Source organism: Triturus cristatus, chromosome 9, assembly GCF_964204655.1.
Source record: "Triturus cristatus chromosome 9, aTriCri1.1, whole genome shotgun sequence".
Lineage (NCBI taxonomy): Eukaryota > Metazoa > Chordata > Amphibia > Caudata > Salamandridae > Triturus > Triturus cristatus.
In genome coordinates, this window is record NC_140592.1 from 792,904,445 (window position 1) to 792,918,470 (window position 14,026).

The window sequence follows — 14,026 nt, forward strand, 5'->3', positions numbered from 1 at the left end:
AAACGCCAACTCTTCAGTTCACTTCTGGGCATGTGGATACTCTTTCAGGATGAAGGACTGCTGGTCTGTTACAAGGAGTGCCACTCTGCTAGACTGCTGATCTGAAGGACTGCTGCCCTGCGGTGCTGACCTGCTGTCTGCTGCTCTCTTGTTTGGGTGAGAAGGACTGGTCCTACATCTCTTGAACCCAGAACCCAGAGTGACTTCAATGGCTAGCTGGCTGGCCTCGTGATCTGATCTGAAGCATCAGGGACATAACAGGCTTCCCAAAACCTTGCACCTGGATTTTGTCATCTGTGAGTCTGCCCTGCCAAGTGGTGGCACCCCAGTCCTGGACCCTTAGAAGTGGGCTTAAGGTGCTCTGCCACCCTTTGGATCAAACAGAACCAACGCATCTCCTCTGCTGCGCGGGGCAAAACCAAGCAGAAACAATGCATTGCCGCTGCTCTGAGGATTGGACCTATCACAAAGACCCGCATCACCTCCGCAGCCTCATCTGCATTGCCACAGTGCAACACATCTTCGATGCAGGCCCTCGTATCTCTCTTCAGGGGTAGCCTTGACAACAACGCCGGACTCTAAATCGCAGCTCCACAGCTCCACAGCTCCTCGAAACTGATGCATTGCCCTGACTGTGCACCACATCATTGACGCAGAGCTTCTCAGCAGAAGCCCCGTCGACAGGATCCTCATTGATGACTCAGGCCCTTGCATGACAGTCTCGCCGCATCTCAGAACTGGCTCATCTATTCGACTGTGCAACATATATCTTTTATGCGTATCCTCACAATGCTCCACAAACCAGGATTTAATGTACTGTGTTCAGTGGGCCTAATTGGGTCCCTGTAAACGACACATGCTTCATTATGGTCGACTTGGATTTGTGACTTTGTCTTGGTCCAGCACAACCAGATATCTACAGCTGGCGCTTGGTGCTTTATGGCGCTATTTTTACTAAAATCTTTCAAATTGAATGTCTCAGCTTCTACCAATTGGATTTCTGACGTTTTGGTCTTGTTTTATTTATTAAATGAAGTACTGTTTTCTTAAATTTGTGTAGTGTTTACACTTTATTACTGTTTGAAGCGTTGCACAAATACTTTACACGTTGCCTCTAAGTTAGGCCTGACTGCTCTGTGCCAGACTGTCAGAGGGCTGAGCACAGGTAATTTTAGGGTTGGCTTGTGTCACGCCCTGAAAAGGATTGTGGTTTTTGCTTGACCAGGGCTCACACTCCAGTCAAACAACAACCCAAAATCTTACAGTGAGTATCTATATTATTTTTACTGCCCATTTCACAACTCTACATAGGACCTTTTTTAACAAGTGTGCTAGCTCTGTGGTTGTAAAACAGGAATGGCGGTGTTGTATTTATAAGGCACAGATGAATTATAAAGCTTGTAAAGATGTTTATTTCTGATATCCAGTACAAGCTTTTACAAGCCTTTGAAGTGATTGCAAAACAATGTGCAAGTCTAACTGTCATCCAGCCAGGAGCACTGCGAACTGGAACCTCACTGGGCAACAGTAACACAATACACACCCAGAATGTAATGACATAACACAGTGACCTAAACAAGAATGCTATAACATAACATGCACAATAAATAAACACCAAATACAACATCTCCCTTTACATAAAAGAGAAAACAAAAGAACACGCAATACAAAGAAATCATTTTTATACTTGACTGGCATGCCAACACTTCTCTTAGATAAATCATAACTAGGCATTTCTTTTGAAAGAGCATCTGAGAGGTTACTGTTAGAAAACTCCACAACCTCCTCAACAATGTTTTCAGAGCACATGCTTTTCTCGTGAGCTTCTCCAGTGTTCATACTCTGATATTGAGTAAAAAGTCATTTACAGGAGCAACAGAATATTTTTGTCACGAGCCGAATTCCACATAGAAGCACCCTTGATTTTTCTAACAGTTTGTTTTCTGACAAAACTTTTTGATAAGGTTTTATCTTTCTCACAGTTCCCTTGTTCCACCATCCAGCACTTTCAATAAAACAGCAGAACGGGAAACATGTACAACTTGAACTGGTGCTGAAAAATGGGATTCTCCTCTATGGGCTTTATGAGGTGTCTTAATTAAAATCCAGCCACCTATACCAACATCCTTTTTGCAATCAACAGAATTATTCAAGCAATCTCATCTAATTTATGCCTACTTTTGACAATCTCTCTCATACATTCATCCACACTCCAATGATGTTTCAGTACAGCACCAATATGATGATCAATATGCGTCAAGTCCTGCCACATAGGCATAAGACAAGTACAAGATTCTCTTACTTTAAGTCAGAAGAAAAGTGAAAACCGGTGATAGAAAGTGGTGTGTTCAAGTAACTCCACATTGTTTCTCTCACGTATTTCCGAACATCCATCCCAGCTGTTAAGGCAGCTTGAATATCTTCCTTGATGAACTTGTTCGACCTCTGGAATATACCATTTTGCAACAGGAACATACAAAGATTTTCTTACTCAGGAAGTTTAAAATTTTCCTCAACACAAAATGAGTGCCATTATTCTTGGAATCCCTTCTTTGGAAAAAATCACCTTAGAAGAAATCAATTACAGCATCAGTCGCAGGCATAGATACAAATTCATAACACACCCACTTGGAATAATAGTCCGTGAATACCACAAGATACCTCATGGTTTGTGACAACACAATCAATGGCTAATTTCACCAGAGGTTGAGCAGTTACACAACACACCCCAATCATCCAATCCACACCACAGAATTCCAACTCATATCAAAATATTCAACCACACACAACATAATTAAACTCCACTACATACTAATCCACAACACAAAATACAGTTACACATAATAACACTCCATAACACACAATCCCACTCCACATAATTCCAGTACACTCTATACCACATAATTAATATCCACATAATTCCACTGCACACCATGCTACATAATTCCACTACACAAATCCCTTCCACACCACACAATTCCACATGAGACAAATCCACAACTAACAATTCGAATCCAATCCACATAAATCGACTACACACCACATACATACACTCCATAACCCATGGGTGAAAGACATTATCATTTACAACTCTAATTGCTTTAACTCAAGCAAATGCGAGACCTTTTGCATTTCCAATGCATGTTTATTTTAAGATCATGCAGAAGAGGACAGGCCTCACAAGAATGTGCAGTTGTTTTTTCAGGTGCTTAAAGTCCCAACACTTGGTCCACAGTCTAAAGTTTACAGATAGCAAATAGACATACTTTTTGCTGTGCTACTATATAAAATTGAATTTTTACATGTTAGACCTGCTATTCTTAGGGTGGTCTACCCCCAAACATTTAGCTACTTCCTTTCCTTTGTTGCTGAATTTATTTTTTTGCCTTAGGAGTCTGTGCACTTTACCACTGCTAACCAGTACTAAAGTGTTTGTGCTCACTTCCTAAAACAAGGTAAAACTGGCTTATACCTGATTGGCATATTTAATTATCATATAAGTCCATAGTAAAGTGGTATTCCACATACCCAGGGCTGGTAAATTAAATGCTGCTAGTGGGTCTGCAGCACTTATTGTGCCACCCATATACTTAGCACCTTAAAACATGTCCCCGGTCTACCACTGCAGCCGCATGAAGTTTTAAACTGCCAATATGACTTGGAAAAACGAAACACCCTTGCGAGGCCTAAAACCACCGTTTTCTTTACATATTAGTCACCCCTAAGGTATGCCCTAAACAGCTCATAGGGCAGGGCCCATTGTATTTAAAAAGTTGGACATGTCCTGGTAGTGAAAACCTCACAAGTTTGTTTTCACTACTGTGAGGCCTACCTCTCCCATAGGATAGCACTCAGTTTCCTTTCATCTAATAAGTGAAAACTTTTGTTCAGTAGCTGGAAGAAATGTGATGTTTGGTGTCTAGGGAATTGTAATTTAATAACTGCTTTAATGGTGAAGTTGGATTTTAAGTCAGAATTCTGAAAATGCCTCTTTTAGAAAGTTGGCATTTTCTTATCCTAACTATTTGGTGCCTTTAGCCTGTTTCCTGGGTCACATGCTTAGGTGTAGTTGGCAGTGACCTTTACGCATCCCTTTGAGGCAGCCACACAGTATAGGGATTGGTTGTTGGATGGGCCATCCAAGGCAGGATGGGTGGTGGAGATGTGCACTGTCCTACTTGCACTACAAAGACACTGCCTCAGCTCACACACAAAGAAATTCACACTTGCATATTGTGACTGCAGACAGACTGGGAACTGGAAGTAGTTCTAAGGGTGCCCAAGTAGCCCTAATCAAAAACTTGATACTTAGAAAATGTTCTGCCAAAAAGTGCTCTGAGAACCGAGAGAAGACTGGGACCTACCTGCCTGCCGATCCACCCAAAGTGCATCACCAGTCAGACTGACTTCGCAGCAGCTCCCACTATGTTCTTCTCTGCAGCAGCAAATCCTGTTCAATGGCTGTTCAAAGAAGGGGTATCCGGCCTTGTGGCACACTCGTGGAGCCCTTGTCCACTACAGCCTGCAGCTTCAGCCTGCTGGAGATTTTCAACTTCCATAAAAGAAGCTTCACCGGGACTTCATCCAGCGACTCCACCTCGGACACAGCCGGCTGCCTTTCCCCACTAATCTTCACCTTGTCAGATTTGTTTATTTGAAACTTATTCTAAGTTTGCAGGTAAGCAGAGACCATGCCTCATCCACTTTGTGTATCCGGACTGCGCTCCTTCACGGTCAGCCATAAATTTAAACTTTGCCCTGGTCTCACGCGACTAGATGTCTGCAATTGGCGCTTTGACCTTTTAGGAGCTATTTTTCACTTTAGACTTTAAAAAAATCATATCTCGGATTCTACTGTTTGGAAAATGTGGCTTTGGAGTCAATAATTTTTTTGTTTACTCTATTTTTCTAAATTCATGTGAGGTTTTTCTTGTGCTGTTTTTTCACTTTATTGTTGTTTAAGTACTGCATAAAGACTTTATACATTGCCTCTAAGTTAAACCTGACTGCTTTTGTGCCAAGCTACCAGGGGGTTAGGTAAAGGTTATTTAGTGGCTTGTGTGGTTCACCTTGACAAGGATTATGGCTGCGGCTTTCGAAGGACTGTCCTTCAATCACCAACCCAATTTCACACAATGCATAATTGAGATTTGCATGATACATCCAAGGTGCTGCAATCAGGAAACACTTTGGCCATCTCTGTCTTCTCCGTGGCAAGGCATCTACAGAAGAATATGAGTTCTCAGAATCCAATGTTATTGACAACCAGATACAAGTGAATCATGAACATTTACCCAAAGCCTACCACAAAATATTATCCAGGCAACCTAAATTAAATATTCGCCAGTAGTTCCACAATAGCAATATTAACCCGTTTACCGCGGCCGAAAATCTGCCGCGGTGCGGTGGCTTTGAAGAGTGGGCAGGGCCACATCGGCCAACAGACGTACGCAGCACTACGGAGGTAGTGCTCGCGACGGCCGTTGGACAACAGAAGCAGCTAATGGGTTAAATAAAAAGTTAATAACAACAAACTCCTGAGCATGACATTTTAGCAGTAGTTTTGGCCTTTCAATAGCTTAGCCATCTAGGAGACAAAGGCTACCAGGGCACAGTGAGGATCATGAAAAAGTTAGCCCAAGGCCAGCACAGGATCACATAACCTGGACCCTGAATGCAAGCTAAGGTTTGAATTCCTAACCCTGTGTAAACTGGAGTGTGGGGGGGATTGGAATTTTTAGATATGCAATGATTATTCCCACTCCTCTTCTCCCCTAAAAGAGTTTGGCAGGTCGAACCTGCTGAAAGTTATCAGGCACACGACCTGAAAGAAAGGCAAAGCATGTGGTATTTGGTCATTTACATACAGATTTTACATGTTATGCATCATTCTCAAATGAAAAACTTTGAACAGGTGGTATTTATTCCACCACGGAAATACCTCACTTCGGACTAATATTATTTACCAAATGCAGTAAATTGCCCACTCTGGAATGAGAACCTAGGCAGGGGGCGCCTAGTGAGCTCCAGACACTGTCTAAAAATTGGTGGGAGGGACCCCGAAGCACTGCGAGACATTAACATGAAATAAAACATTCAGGCTTTAGTCTATTGTGTGGAATAACTTCCTTTCTGAGGGACTTTCCTGATCTCTCTCTGATGGGCGCTATATTCATTGTGCAGAAGATGTTTTGTTGGAGTCTTGTATTCTGCAGGGTTGCACACTGAGGGAAGGTGTTAGAATATCAGGAATAGTGAAGGGGTGTCATATTCTGTACTTTGATTTCTTTCGCCACCATCACAAACCTCACTTGAGAATGAGCCACAAAGCTACACCATAAACAAGAAAACTCTTTTCGCCTTAATAACGACCTTTGCTATTTATCTACTATTAAATACTGTATGCAATTATTGTTTAAAGTGACATTTCTTCACAGACGTACATGTCAGCATCACAAATAGTGTCAATCAAAATGAAAAATGATTAGAAGCTTTGAGGTTGATAACATGCATTAACAGTCTCAGCACTGTAAAGATGGCAAACTGCCCTTGCACAGTATTGGGGAAGTTATTTGTTTATTATCTTCTCTCAGGGCCCTTCAATCATTGACAAAAAAGAACATGAGAATAGCCCTGACCCATTAATAACAAATGAGCCATAATCAGATCTCTAGCTCGTGTTTTAAACATATTCTTATGACTAAACTAATGGGAGGACTTTCAGACTGAAAATTGAGATAAAATGTTCAGCTTTGTGGAACTAGAACTGCCTTTAAATAAAACTATATCTCCTATTGTTTACCCATGCAACAAACTTGTTAGAGTATTTCTTTGCCAGGCACTATGAGCACCTCAACTGAATGGTCTAATGGGCTATCATAACTTCATATCCCCGTAAACTGAGAATATGCGATCTCCATATTCATTAGTTGGTTTGTTAGTTTCAATGTACTTGATATCGCCAAGAGAAAAGAATTAACTCATGAAGTAAACCTCTTTCACTCTCTATTGCCTCACGCAGTATGACTCATAAATAATTTGTTGGTGCATAAAGTCAGATTCTCATGATCTGTGCAGTTGTATGAAAGAGGCACGCATGGCTAAAACCACTCGTGCCTCTACAATGCTGCCTGAACAATGAATTCCTCTCAACAACGCATTCGTTTACCACGCATACTTTTTCCAACCAATTTTGTGGTAAAGGCATGACTGGTAAAGAGTCATGTGTGGTACAGATCACACCCCAGCCCGCCCCCAAAGCCCTGAAATAACCCCAAGCCCTCCCCCCTCGAGACCTAAAAGACAACCTCGATCCCCCGGGCCCTAAAAACAACTCGATCCCTCCCCCCGAGCCCTAACAACAACCCCAAGCCCTAAAAACAACCCCAAACTCCCGAGCCCTAAAACAACGCCAACCTCCCCTGAGCCCTAAAAGAACCCGACCCTCCAGCTCTGAAAACAACCCCGACCCCCCTAAACCCTTAAAACAACCCCCACCCCTAGACCCTACCCCCACCCCCAAAAACAAAAAGAAAACTTAGAAGACCACGTCCACATCTCCGGTCCTTCCTCTACGTGTTCCCGCCCATCAACAAATCTAGACTGCGCACTGCCTTAACCATGCATCTGCGTGTTTAAGGTAAACGTGGTTCCGCTGGCGGGGAAACGGCCCGCATGGCTCAGCCTGCCTTATAACGGCCGTTTCCCGATCTGTGCATAGCCTTTCAGAATAATGCTCAATGATCTTATCCCCAACTGGATAGCTTCCAATGATGAGCTATCTCTGACTATAAACCTACCACAGATTACCAACTAAATAATTGTATCTAGTTGAAGCTTCAGAGGGTAATTATTCACAGCCATACCAGAGAAACAATAAAACAATGGTTTTTTAAAATTCATATGTTAATTTTAGAACAGGAAAATATTGTTTTCCCAGGCTAGATACAAAATTGAGTAGTTCCATTCCAGTCTAAAAAGCGCTCCAATCTTTCTTTGTTGGGGCCAGGATAGGGAATGGTAAAGGATTATGCAACACTGTTAATACCCTTTAAGCACTTCTAGCGGGTTACCCCTACGGTTCCATTTTCTCTGGCCTCACTTTGCTTCCTCAGTGAAAAGCTTTATGTTGCTTTTGATCTTTCATTGATTATTGTACTTTAAATCCTTTAATCATGATCATCCAGGAACATAAGTAAAGATATTTTTTGATAGAACAACTTTTGGGAAAATAATAATTTGTATACATAATAGTTGGGAAGTCCATAGCATAAAGATTTAAGAACAATGGTGGGAGAATACAGCCATATTGTAGTCCGATAATGCAGTTCATTCTAATTCCCTGTCTGTACAGGAAGCCACCTATAATTCTGCTAGAAGCTGCAAGTGATTTAGAATGCCAAATAACAAATATCAGCTTTAGCAGTAGGCTGCCAGCCTTTATATCGAAAAGAATGAACAATTGAATGAATTCTGGCCAATTTAATGACACCATGGTTAAACAGGGGGAAGCAATAGCCATAGGACTTAGAATATTATGCTCCACTGCAAGGAATTTTAAGAAAAGGTAACAATAAAGTTAGAGCAATTTAGGGAGTGTCATGTAAGGGTTTAGGGAGGGATATTACCCATACAAGAGGAAGCCATTGGCTTTACTCAAGGGGTAGAGCTATGTTAGTGTACACATTTGTAGTAAATTTACGCTCGGAGTTGGTAAATATATCGAAAAGTAGTAAACTTACTCAAAAGTGTAAACTTACTGAAAAGTGTAAGTTATCTTTGTGAATCAGGCCCACATTATTCTGTTTTAGGATAAGATGTTAATGTTAAATGCTCTAACCTTTGTCGGAAGTACTCAATTTAGAAGAAAAATGGTGGAATTACCACCACCCTATTGCTCCAAAGCATTTTGGACTAGGAAGAGGACTGAATAGTATCCCTGACCTCACACTTCCTGAGGAACTTTGATAATGGCAGTCTTGCATAGGGGATTGTGGATGCTTTGAAGAAGACATGCTCAGTGGGTTGGGCCCTGCTGAAGAGAAGTCTGTGAAAATAAAAGAGGCAGGCAGTCAAAAAAAAGAGTGCGGTAACCCTTCAATACTCGCTCTAGAACCCAGGCATCTGGTATTGTGGACTGCCAAATGTCCTTGAAAATAGAAGTATTCCCCCAATGGTGTTACTGAAACATATTCATTCTTCTGAAGGGGGAAGGAAGGCTTGGATGTTGTTGAGGTCTGCTGGATCTCTGATTTATTAATACCTGGGTTGCTACAGCTGCAACTCCAGACTCGAAAGGGCTGATTTCCTCTACTAAAAGAACATAGGCCAAAAACACTTCTGTATCTATTGCCACCCCATCTGGAAAAAGAAATTGTGGGAGCCAACAACTTGTTTTTCTTTGCAAATTCTTCAAGTTCTTGCCCGAAGATCTCGATCCTGAGAAGAGGCACTTCATTAAGACTGCCTTTTGGGATGTGTCTATATTCCATGAACACATCTAATTGTTATCTACAGGCTTCAATTGCTTCTCCAGAAGCTGCTGCTGAGGCACACAGGTTATGTAAGGAGATGTTTGAGAGAAAATCGATCTAGGGCTCCATTGTAGACAGAATATCCAAACAGTCCACACTTTCATTTACCTCATCTGCCAGAGGGACTGGACTGTATACAGAGTATATGCATTTGCGTGTACCACGGAATTAGAGGCTGAATCTGACCTTTTAACTTCAGTTTTGATCTTTTCATCTACTGAGTTAGATGGAAAGGTATCTTCTGAGACAACGGTGCCCTGGGAAGAAACATCAGATCAGCCATCAAGTTATCTACCTTCACTTTAGCGGGAAACTCTTCCGCAAGCTTTTCCAGAGGGTATGTTCTGTCAAGAATTTGGGAAAAGATTGTTTCTTGAAGTCCTTCCATTCATGCAATAGCACTCACCTCACAACACTAACAGGCACATGCATCAAAGCTATTTGCGATCGCAAATGGCGCGAATCGCAAAAATCGGCCGTTTGCGATCGCAAAAATAGCTTTTGCGATGCATGAAACAACTTGCCACTCGCAATTTAAGAAATCGGAAATTATTGTGATTTCTTAAATAGCGATTGCATTTAAGGAATCCCTAATTGAGATTCCTTAAATGCAATGCATTGCAGTTTAAAAAATAGCGATTTCGCTATTAGCGTGAGCAAATTACCATGAGGCTGGACCTCATGGTAATTTGCGAAAACTTAGAAAAATGCACTTATTTGCATTTTTCTAAGTTTCATGTTGCCCACACACATGCCCTTAGAGCATGTGTGTATGCAACATTTGTGCAGAGTGAACATACATGGGTGCAATAGGGTGTCATTTTGACACCCTTGCACCATCGACATTGCGGGAGCAATTTACGAGTGCCTACTGGTACTCGCAAATTGCTCCCGCAATCTCTAATTCATTCCTATGGGCCTGGAGGCCCATAGGAATGAATGGGAAGACATTCCTTAATTGCGACTCGCAATTTGCTAGTCGCAATTAAGGAATTTGTGGGAATCGCTATTTCTTTAGCGATTCCTACATGCATAGGGTTTTGCTATTCCTTAATTGCGATTCCTTAATAATCGCTATTAAGGAATCGCAAAACCCTATGATGATGCATGTGCCTGTTAATACCTTGTTGGTCTTCGTAGTATGATAGAAATGTAGCTGGTTCATGATCAACCTTTAAACTAAGGCTGTAGTAGTGGTTTATTTCTGATATTAACATCTGAAGTGAACAGCTGGCAGTGTTCCAACACAGTACCCCTGCAGCCACTGCACAAATCATTGTGGGATTGGAGTACAGAGCACAGGTTACTATGATATTGAATACTAAATGTTTGGGCCCATTCTCTGTTGAGCAACTACGACAGAGCCATTCATTCTACAGCTTTATTTCATTATATTGATTGCCCATGTTTTTTTCACCTAGTCCTAGCTTAGCTTGTGTTTACACTTGTCATTCAGGTTGTGTGCATTTGAGTAAGTGGAATCCTGCATGATCGTGAGCTAACTGGCTTCCTGCAGAGCGCTGCAGTGCAGGTCAGGGCCAACTGCTGTTAGCATAAACATTACAATGAGTATCAGAAATGGTTGTGTATGAATGTCATTTATTATCCTTTCTTTAAATATCAAAATCCTTCTCCCTACCTGCAGGAACAGCTGGAGTAGGACTAGGAGGGAATGAGTCTCTTCCGTTACGTTACTGCAAGCAAATGATGTTTGCTCAGCTAAAAACAGATCACGCCACTCTCAGCATGTGCAGGAAGAATGTAAAAAACAATTTCAATGAAATAAACTCTTAATTTTACAGGAACAAAGTTACAAATACTAATATGTGCAATTAATCAACAACAGTAAAAATCAGAAAAAAAGTAAAAGATGGACAATATTAACATCAACAGTCAGTCAGAGTAACTCCTCTGCCATCCTCTCATCCACATTAAGCACTGCCCACTGTCAAAGGTCAAAGTATTTCTGTGCATACAGAATACCTGCTTTTAAGTTGGAATTTCTACACTTTGAACTGTGGAATGATTATGAAAACATGATACTTGTTCATAACCCAGTCATAAAAACATATATTTTCAATTGACTTGAAAGGCGTCATTTATGCTTTAGCTGGTTGTGTGGTCAAGTGTTGCTGCTGGTTCATGGGTTGTGTATGAAACTGAAGATGTGAAGTTCTGACTCTTGATAGTTCCCTCGTATCAACTAGTTGCTTACGTCACTCTCACTCAGCTTGAGTAAGCAGTTGAAAGAGCTACATATGCTGACACCATAGTGGTGGCTACACATTGGATGGAGATCTCCCTATGGTCAAGTATATGGAGAATTTAAAAAACTTTTTTAAACATTTAGAATAAAACCGTAAACACATTGGTATGTTAAATATTGATTTAAATTAATATTATAAATTTGTTTAACATGTAGAACAAAAGAAAAAAATGCTACAGCACTATTAACTTAATTTTGAATTACACCTTTAACTAATTCACATATATTACTTAATGTGGGAATTAATCACAATTAATTTCAACATAAAGTTAAAAAACATTTTTAATATGCATTGATAATTTTTAAAAGTGATATATAGAATTATTGAAAAGTATTTTAATTACATTTTAATAAAAATGAATGCTACAATATTTTATACATTTAAAAAAGGTATTTTATAATTAAATGAGAAATGTTTTGTTTTTACATATATTTTTAAAGATTAAATTATAATTATTTACATTTTAAACTGTTTTTAATATTTTAATTTAATTTAACATTATTTCCTATGGGTTTTATTTTAAATCCCTTTATTTAGTATTTTCTATGGGAGAGTGTTTCTGTATCAGTGGTTGGCCATGTGTGGTACTGGATTTTCTTCTTTTTCTTTTGGCAGTAGTAATTTACACGTGTACATTTGGCTCCATTCTCTTTAGTTTTAAGTAACTTTACACTTGTTTTTTGTAAATAGCTAAAAGTAGTAAAGTTACTCAAGAGTGTAAGAGTAAATTACATATGTAAATGACTAACAAGTGTAAGTTACCTAAGTGAATAGCCCCAAATATATCATTTGCAGAAGTGACTGACATGCTTTATAAGGAATGTGACACAAGTTAAAATAAATGTGATGCTCTGAAATTAGTATAACCCTCAATGAAATAAAAATGATGATTGTTAAAATAAAGACACTTTATTTTGAAATGAATGTAATATGTGTTGAAAATAATATGACACTTTCAAGTGACCATCACAGTTTTTATATTAATATGATTGGTGATGCAATGACTATGAACCATATTAAATTAAACATGACACATATTCAAATGAACATGACAAAATAGGTGCCATGTTGAAGCAAATAGGATTCATGTTCAAATGAATATGAGATGCTCTAAAATGATTATGACAAGTGCTAAAATGATTGTGACCTGTGCTAAAATGAATGTAACATGTATTGAAATGTATATGGAATGCATTAAGAGGAAAATGACACTTAAAAAAATTAGCATGCCATATGTTGAAATCAATAAGAGGTGTATTGATATTATTCAAAAAAATTAAAGAAAATATGAGAATTCTCTGAAATTAATATGATCCATGCTTAACTTAATAAAACAAGCTGAAATGAATACAACCTACATTAAAATAAACATCACATGTATTAAAATACAAAAGATATGTTTTGAAATAAATATATTACCTCTCTTCATAGGAATATGGCATGTATTAAAGTAATTACATCCCATGATAATATGAATAAAACATGCACAGAGATTAATATGGTATGCTTTGAAAATATTAGGTCCCTCCATTTAAAGGAATGGCATGCCTTAAAATGACTATGATCTACAATGAAATAAATATTACAATTGCAGAAATAAATATGGCATACATTTAAATAAATATGACACATCCTGAAATGTATATAACATAAATATAACATTTTGAAATGAATTTGCCAAGTGTTAAAATTAATACAGCATGCACTGAAATAAGTGTGACATATGTTGAAACGAGTATAGTGCATGTCAAAATTAATATGATGGACATTAAAATGAATACGATGCTCAATGAAAATAATAGAAAACTCTGTGGCATGCAGGGAAATGAATAAGGCACATGTTGAAGTTAATGTGACCCACGTTTAAATGAATATGACATGCTTTGAAATGATGATGGCATGCTTTGACATTAATGTGACATGATGTCATTTATAATACATGTGCTAAAATGAATATGATTTGCAATGAAATTATTACTGCATGCATTGATAAGAGAATACATCCTTTTAAAATTAAACACATGGATATGCAGCATGAGGAGATTATAGTACAAGAATATGCAGCGTACGGAGTCTGAGGCACAAAGACAGAGACAAATTATGGCCCTCAATAGAAGTTGTGGGGAGCAGTATTGGAATCTGGTTTCACATGACGATACCACTAAGCTCAATAACAAGTAGTACTGAGTCGGGATTTAAAAGTCCTATTACAAATGGCATATGAAT